General features: G+C 38.1%; 1 protein-coding gene across 2 annotated transcripts in view; it reads right to left on the bottom strand.

Moving 5' to 3' along the window:
- Nucleotides 1-1,109: 1,109 nt before the first annotated feature.
- Nucleotides 1,110-11,444, bottom strand: part of ints13 (integrator complex subunit 13) — a 37,154-nt gene continuing 26,819 nt past the window's right edge. The window contains exons 16-19 of one of the 2 annotated variants that reach the window (XR_003278525.1): nucleotides 4,891-4,977; nucleotides 4,650-4,719; nucleotides 1,948-2,028; nucleotides 1,110-1,801 (exon numbers count right to left, since the gene is read on the bottom strand). The gene's annotated coding sequence lies outside the window, so the exon portion shown is untranslated. The remainder of the gene's footprint in view (nucleotides 1,802-1,947; nucleotides 2,029-4,649; nucleotides 4,720-4,890; nucleotides 4,978-11,444) is intronic. The other variant, XR_003278524.1, reaches the window with a different exon arrangement.

Raw genomic sequence — 11,444 nt, 5'->3', positions numbered from 1 at the left:
TTCCACTTCTCCACTTCACAAAATGGAGATGGGAGTGTACGAAATGGATGACATCACCGTAGGTTGTTTCTGATTCTGACTGTTACAACTGATCCCGTTACAACACACCCTGTGCAACTGATCCCTGATTTCTCTCGCATTTTTAGTCTTTCGAACTTGATATTGTTTACATAAGTGAAATGCACTGGCAATATTTTACCACAAGAGGGCAGATTCGTTTAAGACGTGTGGCAGTAACAATGCATAGAAAATATGTGAATCAGAATTCTCCTGCAATCATTTTCCTCATGTGAAATAATCAATGTAAGAGGAACATAGAAAAGCTTGCACAACTGCTTTCACTGTGTGCTATCTGTGTTCATACATTACTTCAGATTTGAGGGTTTGAACAGTTGGGATAGTATATGCTCTTTCTTGTGTTATTAGGAAAATGTATTATTAAAAAAGGTATATTCACACTCTTCCAGCCTAGGATGAAGTCATTATGGTCATTAACAATGATAACAATGACATGCGACCACCTTCACCAGTAAGAAGGACCACAGAGTGAAAGAAGACTATGCACTGTAACTTCAAATAATAAATTGCTAGAGAGATAACATTATCAAAAAGTTGTGAAGTTTAACCTTTCAGATGTGTCACACATGGCACTCATATACGTATATTTACCTAATGTGAAATGAATAACACAGCACATGAGTCATAAAATACTGAATAAATATAATAAATGAGCTATAACATTCCTCAGTCTCATGTAAGATGAGAAGAGCTTCAGGAGTTTCTGTGACTTCTTCTGTTTGAGCATTTTCTGCATCTTCAGAATCTTTTTCTGTTATGGCTCTATAACCTATCCAAACACTCCAAACGAGTAAATACTATATTTACTTATTGCTTATGTTGAAATGCTCATGTATTGCGTTACATCTAACAAAGTACCCCAAACTCCACCACTAGTTGCGAAAGCTGGAGTGGCACTAGTGGCTAAATGTGTTGATCGCACACACAAATACCCCTAAAATTGTGGGTTTAAATCCCAACACTGCATGTTAGAACAACAATTATGGTCCATATATATAATACAAGCACATGAAAGAAAAGCCAGTGTGCTGTGACATTTGTGGATCAGAGGATATTTATTTGGCTTTTGTACATAAAACTATTGGTTCAAATCAAAGAGTTGGGCTTGTTCTGTTACATTATTTATTATTCTTATATTACGGCTTGTTTTTAAAAAAAATCATATTTCCAAATAACATAAGTACCTGCTAAGATTTGATGGTTTAGTGGGTAAATTGTTGCCTTTCATTTGTAAAGTCCTGAGTTCAAATCCCACTGCTGCTTATGTTAAAAATCTCACATATTGCATCCAACAAAGTGCCTCAAACAGCAGCCCACATTGTGAAAACCAAAGTGGTGCTAGTGGCTGAACACATGTTAATCACACACGTGGATGCACTGGAGTCATGGGTTCAAATCCCCCCTCAGTGTGTTGGACACTACACCACAGCTTTAAAGCCTTTATCTGATACTTTATATAAAACACACAGGTGAACAGTGAAGTATAAGTTTCTTCACATCTCCAGACAAGAGATCTGTGGCTCACTGGTATGAGCACTGCCTCATGGGTTCAGAGGTTGCTGGTTCAATCCCAGTCAGATCTCTGTGATATGAATGAGTAGTGTGTGTGTGAGTGAAGGGTGCACCCAAAGGAGGGGGATACCAGTACGGTCTCCCCCTGGAGCTTCCGGCACAATGTCCAGCAGGGGTTATGCTTTTGACCAGACTGAAAAGAAATTATTAGCTGTATAAAATTTCACATCCACCGTCCCTTCCCCACCTACTTAGGTTGCCATCATTTGCTTTATAAAGGTGCCCCCTTTCAAAAAGAAAATGACGGCAACCTACACATTCAGTACTCAACAACACACATTTATCAATTATATTCACCTGTCCATGAGGAGTTGTCCATCATTATGGTGAATGACCGTATGTCCCAGAACTCTGTACAGTCCAACCACATGCCTTATTCTGTAGAGGAAAGACACATGAAGAGTTTATTTGCAAAAACAGATATCAAAGTTATCTTCTTTTTTTTTGCAAATAAATTCTTCATATATAAACAAAGACTCTATACTGAATGTACAAAAGCATTTTGAATCTCTGAAAATAGATCAAATGGACATCAAGCTACATTTTCTTGCCTGTAAAGATTTAAAATTTAAAAGATGTATACTTTTTACATTTCAATAAAGCTAAAGATCTATATTCAGAGATTTGCTGCCCTAAAATATACATATTTTCTGTGACCCACACAATGCAATTCAACAACTAACTCAAGATTATTCTTAAAGTCTGACTCTGAAATTTAACAAAACAGCCAACATATTAACGGAATCTGTGGTAAACCTACATTAAAGATCTCACTGCTTTCATTCATGCTCAGCTAGCTGTCAAATGACTAATAAATATTACTCTGAGACTTTTAAACACACAATGACAGCGTGTATCAAATAAACAGCAGCATCACCTAAATACTCCAGCAAAGCACATTAAAGACCCGCTTTGTGCAATCAGAAGAATGATACTTCACTACAAACTCAAATAGTAACTTAGATACAAAATAAAAAAACACCTAAATAAGTACTAAGGACTTTACAAGAGAAGTTACTTACAGGAATCCTCGATTCATGCACTTTATCGCAGTATATGAAGGTTTTGTTTCATTGTAGCCTTGAATATGTGCTGTTGAGTCACATTAAGAGTCTGTCACTCAGCTGTCATGGGCAGAATCTGCACTTTCATGGCTTTAAAACGGTCTTAAGTTGTCGTCGACACTGCTGTCAGGTGTCATGCTGTCAATGATGGACAGTTCGCCGGAAGCAGAGCCCACTTGCGCCCCTAGTGGTGCGGACGAAAAACTGCACGCTACCTTCCCACAAGACACTCGTCTAATAGTGCCAGCAAACTGAAAAAGACTTCAAGTTTGGTCCCCAACTCGTTTTTTAAACGTGTAGTTTACTTTAACATTTACTTACTCAAGCATAATCCCTGTTTATCACGTTGACTGTAAAACAGGTGAAAACGTGATTAGCGGCTCCCTCTTGTGGTCAGTGAGTGTTAGCAGATTTATTAAACGACGCCAAACTGAAGGAGGAGGATCGGCGAGAGGACACAGTACATGTTCAAATAAATCTATAATTTTGTCAGGATCTCGAGAAGCAGATAAACACGGAATCTAGCAGTAAATTGACTCATATTATCGCTTAATGAGAAGTAAAATGTCCGATATTTTGAACTGGACGCCACATGCCATGGCCAAAATACAAACAAAATAAATCCTAGGCTGTTTTTAAGCGTCTGATGTTCACAGTTATGCAATGATTTCGTATGATTGTTCGCAGATTCAGACAGCACTTGAATGGTTAGGAACGGCACGTTTGACAGCCCCACAGTGAACATGAAGTAACATGTTACATCTGCAGGACTGAAAGACAAACGCTGTTATCTGTTTCTCTTTTAGTGTTAAAGGAAAACAATTTTTTGACGCCAATTATTAAATTGACTGTGAGCTGAAGATGGGAAATCTCTCAAACTTGAGAATACAGGTTCAAATCCTGCCATTTCTATTATTTTTATATATAAAAAAAGAGAGAGAATAAAAAATTTGCCAAGTCCAGCTCAATTGTTCAACATATGAAATTAATACAAGTTGTTCTGCATGTGGAGTCCTGTGTTCACATACATTATTGCTTTCAACATTTTTAAAACATACAGAAAAAAATTAACTCTTTAAATTCAGTGGCTTAAATATAGAGTGTTGTGGTTGAATTATTAATTATTCATGACAAAAAAAAAACAGATAATAGTTTTCCTTTCATGATTTAAAATCTTTGTTAAAATTATGCATTTATTGAAATAAGTCTTTTATGGTTTATTTTAAACTCAGTGGCTCAACAGGTAAAGTGCTGTGTTTTAATACTGGAGTCCTATGTTCAAATCCCACTGCTGCTTATGTCAAAAAAAAAATAATAATAATAAAAACCTCTTGCATATTGCATCATATCCAACAAATTGCCTTGAACAGAGGCCCACATTGTGAAAGCCAAAGTGGTGCTAGTGGCTAAACACATGTTAATCACACACGTGGATGCACTGGAGTCATGGGTTCAAATCCCCCCTCAGTGTGTTGGACACTACACCACAGCTTTAAAGCCTTTATCTGATACTTTATATAAAACGCACAGGTGAACAGTGAAGTATAAGTTTCTTCACATCTCCAGACAAGAGATCTGTGGCTCACTGGTATGAGCACTGCCTCATGGGTTCAGAGGTTGCTGGTTTGATCCCAGTAAGATCTCTGTGATATGAATGAGTAGTGTGTGTGTGTGTGTGAGTGAAGGGTGCACCCAAAGGAGGGGGATACCAGTACGGTCTCCCCCTGGAGCTTCCGGCACAATGTCCAGCAGGGGTTATGCTTTTGACCAGACTGAAAAGAAATTATTAGCTGTATAAAATTTTACATCCACCGTCCCTTCCCCACCTACTTAGGTTGCCATCATTTGCTCTTTAAAGGTGTCCCCTTTCAAAAAGGAAATGACGGCAACCTACACATTCAGTACTAAACAACACACATTATCAATTATATTCACCTGTCCATGAGCAGATGTCACTCAAGGCAAGTTTCCGAGAACTCTGCACAGTCCAAGCTTATCCCTTAGTCTGTAAAGACATAAATAAACAAAGACTCTATATCAGGGATAGGAAACACCGGTCCTGGATTGCCACTGTCCTGCAGATTTTAGCTCTAACCCTAATCAAACAGATCTGATCCAGCTAATGATGCTCTTTATTTTAATATGAAACAATACAGCCACACATTATAAGCATTACCTGTTCATAAGCAGATGTCCCTCATTATGGCTAATGTCAGTCCACATGTCTTGGAAGTTGGTAGAGTCCAAACACTTATTCCTTATTCTGTAGAGGAAAAACATAAATAATTAAAACAAGATAAGAAATTAACATACAATTACAGTGTTGGCCAAAGTTATATGACACTAGTATTTTCACCAGCTAAAAAAATTAAATAAAATAATTATAATGTTTTCAAGTTATTTTAGAAATTTCTATATTTTGATGTAGTGTGTCGGAAGGAAATGTCAGTTTAAATCTCCAAACATGAATCTTTCCATTAATTGCAATAATCAAGTGAGAATTTTGTTTGCACAAGGAGCCAGACAGTGACAGACAGTGCTGAGACAGACTAAATCCAGAAGAAATGACAGCTGTTAAAGGTTTTAGGCACTTGCTGTAAAATGAGGATGCTATCAAAAATAATGTCAAATAGAATTTATTTCTCAATTAACTTCTATTAACTAAATAAAATAAACATTTGGGGCGACCATCCATTGGGTTTAAAGCATATTTTGCCCTAGCTGCACCTTTGCATAGTTTTTCAGCAAAGACTAAAGTCTCAAATCCAAAGAGATATTCTTTATCAAAGTTAAGACTCATTCAAACACACCCACACATGTCTACATCACTATGTGGAAATATTTGCATAATGCTGCCCAAATGTTCACGCAAAGAAAAAAGATGTGGTTTCAGTAACAGTTAGTGTTGAAGCAGCCATGTCAGGGAGATGCTGTGTGTTTCCAGGGGTAGGCAAGTTCGGTCCTAGAGAGTTCAGCTGCAACCCTGAAAAAAAACCTTATCTGCCTGTAGTTTAAAGACATTGATGAGCTTATTCAGGTGTGTTTGATTAGGGTTGAAGTTGAACTATGCAGGACTGAGGCTCTCTAGGAACGAACTTGCCTACCCCTGATCTAGGTGAAAGCACAAACCCTTTATTTGGCTATCCGAAAGTAGATGCATTTAAGACATTTTATGATTGCTTATGATACACACAAAGTATGTATACAATTGTGTTTTTTTATTTTTCACTGAAATCTGTATATTGTTATAAGTTCAACGATCAACTCATTTTTTTATGCAGTGTGTAAATTAACATATGTATATTGGTTTACATGGACAGAAGAAAAAGTACTCTTATTTTAATATTCTGACCCTGGAGTCGCGAACGGACTGGCGAACTGCGCAAGCTTCCTCATACCAACAGAGGAGCTGTGAAGGATGAGACCTGACTCTCCCGGTCTTTTCATTTTATCCTGTTTTTACAGGTACACTAATCTGTCTAACGGGCCTCCGGAGGCGGGGCCTGCAACACTTACAACAGAACAGCAACGACCATTTCGTGAACATTGGAGAGGAGGTCATTCCAGGATTTCCCTGGTTAAATAAAGGTTAAATAAAAAAAATTAAAAAAAAATTCTAACTTTTCTACGACAATCTGGCACTTCTGAATCAGCTACTGTAAGTATGTTTTGTTATTAGTTTAAGTATTTGCTATTCACTGTTCAAAATGCAGTGTTTTGCTCATCGTGTATGTATGTTACGCATATTCAAACCTTAACAATCACTTGAATCTAGCTTGTGATCACTGTTGTAAACAGAAGCAGTTCCAGGGGAATTGCACATGCAGCACAGCAGATATGAGTGGTCAAAAAGTTCCTCTCCTTTTCCATGTGAATTCTGGGTAAAAGGACATAAAAAAATTCAAGGGTTTCTACACGGTTTTGTGTTGGTGTTGTTAGTTTTTTTTACAATTGACCCACAGTAATCAGGGCTACAAGAACACCAAGGTAAATGCAGCACAATAATGGGTTAGGCATGATATCATGATATACACATTACTTACATATCATGTTTGTTATTGTTATGAGATATTATTACTAAAATGATTTAAGAGCACAGTCAAAGATCAACTTTTGCTCTGTAGGTGTTATTTAACATGTTCCATGGCACCACTTTGTTGATTCATAGTAGGGAGGCCAGGGTTAATAATAACATAACAAGTCAAGTTAAAGGCAGTAAATCTCTGCAATGACAAACAAGGCAAGCTAAAGCAATGACACTCAGCAGATGCTTTTATTAAAATATTTGAAATAACAAAAATTATAAAGTAAAATAAAACCCTTTTTTTAAACCTAAAAATAATAGGCTAAAATATAAAAGCAAATTATAAGTTAAATTAAATTTAAGGATGATTAATAAATATTTATTGCAAGAAATGTTGTGCTAGTTCTGCTATTCCTTTAGGTATTAGATTGTTCAATGAATATAAAGTGGATGTTTAGGGTCCTTTTGCTGTTACACTTGTATGACAATTTTTCAGTTGTTTAATTTAATTGTATGCGTGTGTGTGAATAGATTTATATTTTGTCTATGTGTGGACAGATGTATATGTATATACGTCCTATGTATATCTTTATTATTGAAAATGTTTTGAAAATGTGTTTTTACATTTCTCTGGTATTTTATATTTGCTTTTTTTCTGTAATTGTATCTTTCAATGTACTTTCTACAATAATTTAATCTTAGAAGCCTATTGCTAAACGGAAAAGTAAATAAACTTCAATCTTCAAGTAATTTCAAGAGATTTAAAGCATTCCTATTTCAGCAAAATGAAGCTACACTACACTAACCCTACACCTAAATCTACCCTTCACAGAAAACTACTGGCAATTTTTACATTTCATAACACTGTTTCATGTGTTTTATAAGCCTGTTGTTTTACAGTGACACAGGAGTTGTAATAACCATGTTTACACTTTTTATAGGAGACTGTGCATATTTAAAGATTTTAGATGATGGCGACAGGAGCATATGAGTGAATGAGATGAAACATCATTGACAGATGACAGAAGTGTTGTCTTTAATGATAGATAATCCAGGGTGTAATCTAGTGGTTTGTTTGTTTGAATTGTGGGGACATTACATATGTTTAATATTTTTTATACTGTACAAACTGTATTTGCTATTGCCCTATACCAGTGATCCTCAAATCTGGCTTGCGAGATCCAGTTTCCTGCAGAGTTTAGTTCCGACTCCAATTAAACACACCTGCCTGTGATTTTCTTATGATCCTGAAGACAATGATTAGCAAACTCATGCGTGTTTGATTAGAGTTAGAGCTAAACTTCACAGGAAAGTGGATCTCGCGAGCCAGATTTGAGGATCACTGCCCTATACCAACACTACACCTAACCCTACCCCTTACAGGAAACTGTGCATTTTTACTTTAAAAAAAAAATCACTCTGTATGATTTACAGGTGCATCTCAATAAATTAGAATCTCATGGATAGTTAATTTATTTTAGTAGTTCAACTCAAATTGTGAAACTCATGTATTAAATAAATTCAATGCACACAGACTGAAGTTCAAGTCTTTGGTTCTTTTCATTGTGATGATTTTGGTTCACATTTAATTTAAACCCACCACTTCACGTTAGAATATGGTGACATGCCAATCAGCTAATCAACTCAAAACACCTGCAAAGGTTTCCTGAGCCTTCAAAATGGTCTTTCAGTTTGGTTACCTAGCGTTCACAATAATGGGAACGACTGCAGATCTGACAGTTGTCCAGAGGACAATCATTGACACCCTTCACAAGGAGGGTAAGCCTCAAACATTCATTGCCAAAGAAGCTGGCTGTTAACAGAGTGCTGTATCCAAGCATGTTAATAGAAAGTTGAGTGGAACGAAAAAGTGTGGAAGAACAAGATGCACAACCATCCGAGAGAACCGCAGCCTTATGAGGATTGTCAAACAAAATCAATTCAAAGAATTTGAGAGAACTTCACAAGGAATGGTGTCACACCCCTGGACTCTTTATGTGTGTTTTTGCCATGTGCCCAGTTTCTGTCTCCAGTGTTTGGTTTGAGTATTTGCCAGGGGTGTCTAGTTTTCCCACCTCATATGTTCTGTGTCCCCGTTAAGTTGTTCCATGCATCTGTCTGCCCTTCATTATCCTGTCTTTAAATACCCATGTCTGTTCAGTCTGTGTTGGTTGGGTCTACAAACCACATACGTGTGTCTTCCTCATGTGTTCCATGTTGGATATACCCTGTGTTGGATTAATAAAGTCTTATTTCACTTATCCTCAGCTCTGTGTTCCTTCCGGGCAGCATAGTGTGACAGAAGATCCGACCAAAACAAAAAAGGCTTAAACTGCATGTCTCCCATCTGTTTATATTCCGGTTTTCCTCAGTCTTTTCCATTTCCGTTTTGTTGATGGATCCCTTCCTTCGTCTGAAGATGGTCCTCAGGAGGAATTCACCGCATTTGTGGAGTGGACTCCACTCTGGACCCAGAGCCCAGCCCACCATCTCCCTATGGCTCCTAGCTCCCTCCTTTCCACCATGGCCCAGCAGTCCACAAGCTCCATCTTAGTCTGGCATCTACCATCCTATGCCTCGGGACTTCACTCCTCTGGCTTCGCCTCGTCCCTCCGGCTCCATCAGGCTCCTTCATACCCTTAGCTTCACCTCAGTACTCTATCGCTCTGGCTCCACTGTGGTCTTCTGGATCCACATCTCCGCATCGGTCGCCAGAGCCATCAGTTCCGCCTAGTACCTGCGGATCCTCCCCGTCACCCTGGTGCTCCGCTGCCATGAGTTGGGCCCCAAGGAGCCGGCAGTCATCCATCCTCCATGGCACCTCCCACCATCGGCTATTATGGCTGTGGCCTGGGTCCTGCTGGACACCTCCTGCTCCAGATCCCTCCTGTCTCATCCCTGGCTCCTTCTTCCATGGTCCCTGTATGCTGGTCCCCTCCCGGGAGACCATCCTCCGCTGGAACCTCCTCCTTCCCACCTATTCTCCCTCCTCTCTGTTGTTTCTACAGTGTGGGATGCACTGCTGGGAGGGGGGAGTAATGTCACACCACTGGACTCTTTATGTGTGTTTTTTCCCCTGTAACCCTGTTTCTGTCTCCTGCGTTTGGTTTGATTAGTTCCCAGGGGTTCCCTTGTACCTGTTAATTAAGTTATTCCATGCACCTGTCTGCCCTTCGTTATCCTGTATATAAATACCCATGACTGTTTAGTTTGTGTTATACACTGTGTTGGATTAATAAAGTCTTATTTCACTTATCCTCGGCTCCGGCTGGGGTCAAGGCATACATACGTGTCAAGGAATTGGGCTACAGTTGTCGTATTACACTTGTTAAGCCACTCCTGAACCATAGACAATGTCAGAGGAGTCTTACCTGGGCTAAGGAGAAGAAGAACTGAACTGTTGCCCAGTGGTCCAAAGTCATCTTTTCAGAATAGAGCAAGTTTTTTTTTTTTTTCATTTCGTCCCCTTGGAATTATAAGGTTCTATCTGCGTTCTGCGTTTTGAGATATTGCGTTTTGAGATATTGAGCTTTAAAGTTTTTGTGTTCCATAGACTTCTGTAGATAGAACCTTTTTGTTTTTTCAATAAAAAATCCCAAAATTTACACAACTTAAAATAAAACATCACATAATATAAATAAATTGTCACGGAATAAGCATATATGAATAACTCAATTTTGACAAAAATGTCAGACAGAACCTTCGAGGGGACGATTTGGAAAACAAGGTCCTAGAGTCTGGAGGAAGGGTGGAGAAGCTCATAGCCCAAGTTGCTTGAAGTCCAGAGTTGTGTTTCCACAATCTGTGATGATTTGGGGAGCAATGTCATCTGCTGGTGTTGGTCCTGGTGTTGAAAACCAAAGTCACTGCACCCGTTTACCAATACATTTTAGAGCATTTCATGCTTCCTTCTGCTGACCAGCTTTTTGAAGATGTTCATTTAATTTTCCAGCAGGATTTAGAACCTGCCCACACTGCCAAAAGTTGGTTAAATGACCATAGTGTTGGCTTGATTAATTGGCCAGTAAACTCACCAAGCCTGAAACCCATAGAGAATCGATGGGGTATTGTCAAGAGGAAAAGGAAAACAAGGGACCAAAAAATGCAGATGAGTTGAAGCCACTGTCAAGGAAACCTGGGCTTCCATACCACCTCAGCATCCACAATTCACTAAAAAATTTTTTTATTATTATTGGTCTTATGAAGTATTCTAATTTGCAGAGATAGTTAATTTGTGGGTTTTTGTTAAATGTGAGCCAAAATCATCACACTTAAAAGAACCAAAGACTTAATCTACTTCAGTTTGTGTGCACTGAATTAATTTAAAACACGAGATTCACAATTTGAGTTGAATTGCTGAAATAAATGAACTTTTTTGGGATGCACCTGTATAAGCATTTTGAAAAATGGGGAAATGTCCTCATAAGTCACCTTTTCCTTGTAATACCTATATTGTACCCATGTCATTATGTCACAAACACACACACACTATAAGAATTCTACACACACAAAAACCTCGTCTCAAACTCTTCATGTTTCAAAAGTCAAGGAACAACTTATTTAAATATGTAAATAAACAGGAATTTGTTATATTAAAAACACATTAAAGATATCAGTTAATAAATGCACATCAAACGAGTAGAAATGTGATCCATTCATATCATGCTGAATGCACTTATTAACAAATAGCCTGCTTAGTCTATATC

The sequence above is a fragment of the Carassius auratus genome, chromosome 4, assembly GCF_003368295.1.
Source record: "Carassius auratus strain Wakin chromosome 4, ASM336829v1, whole genome shotgun sequence".
In the NCBI taxonomy this organism is placed as follows: Eukaryota; Metazoa; Chordata; class Actinopteri; order Cypriniformes; family Cyprinidae; genus Carassius; species Carassius auratus.
The sequence above is the reverse complement of the archived record's forward strand: the minus strand, read 5'-3'. Positions and strand labels throughout refer to the sequence as shown.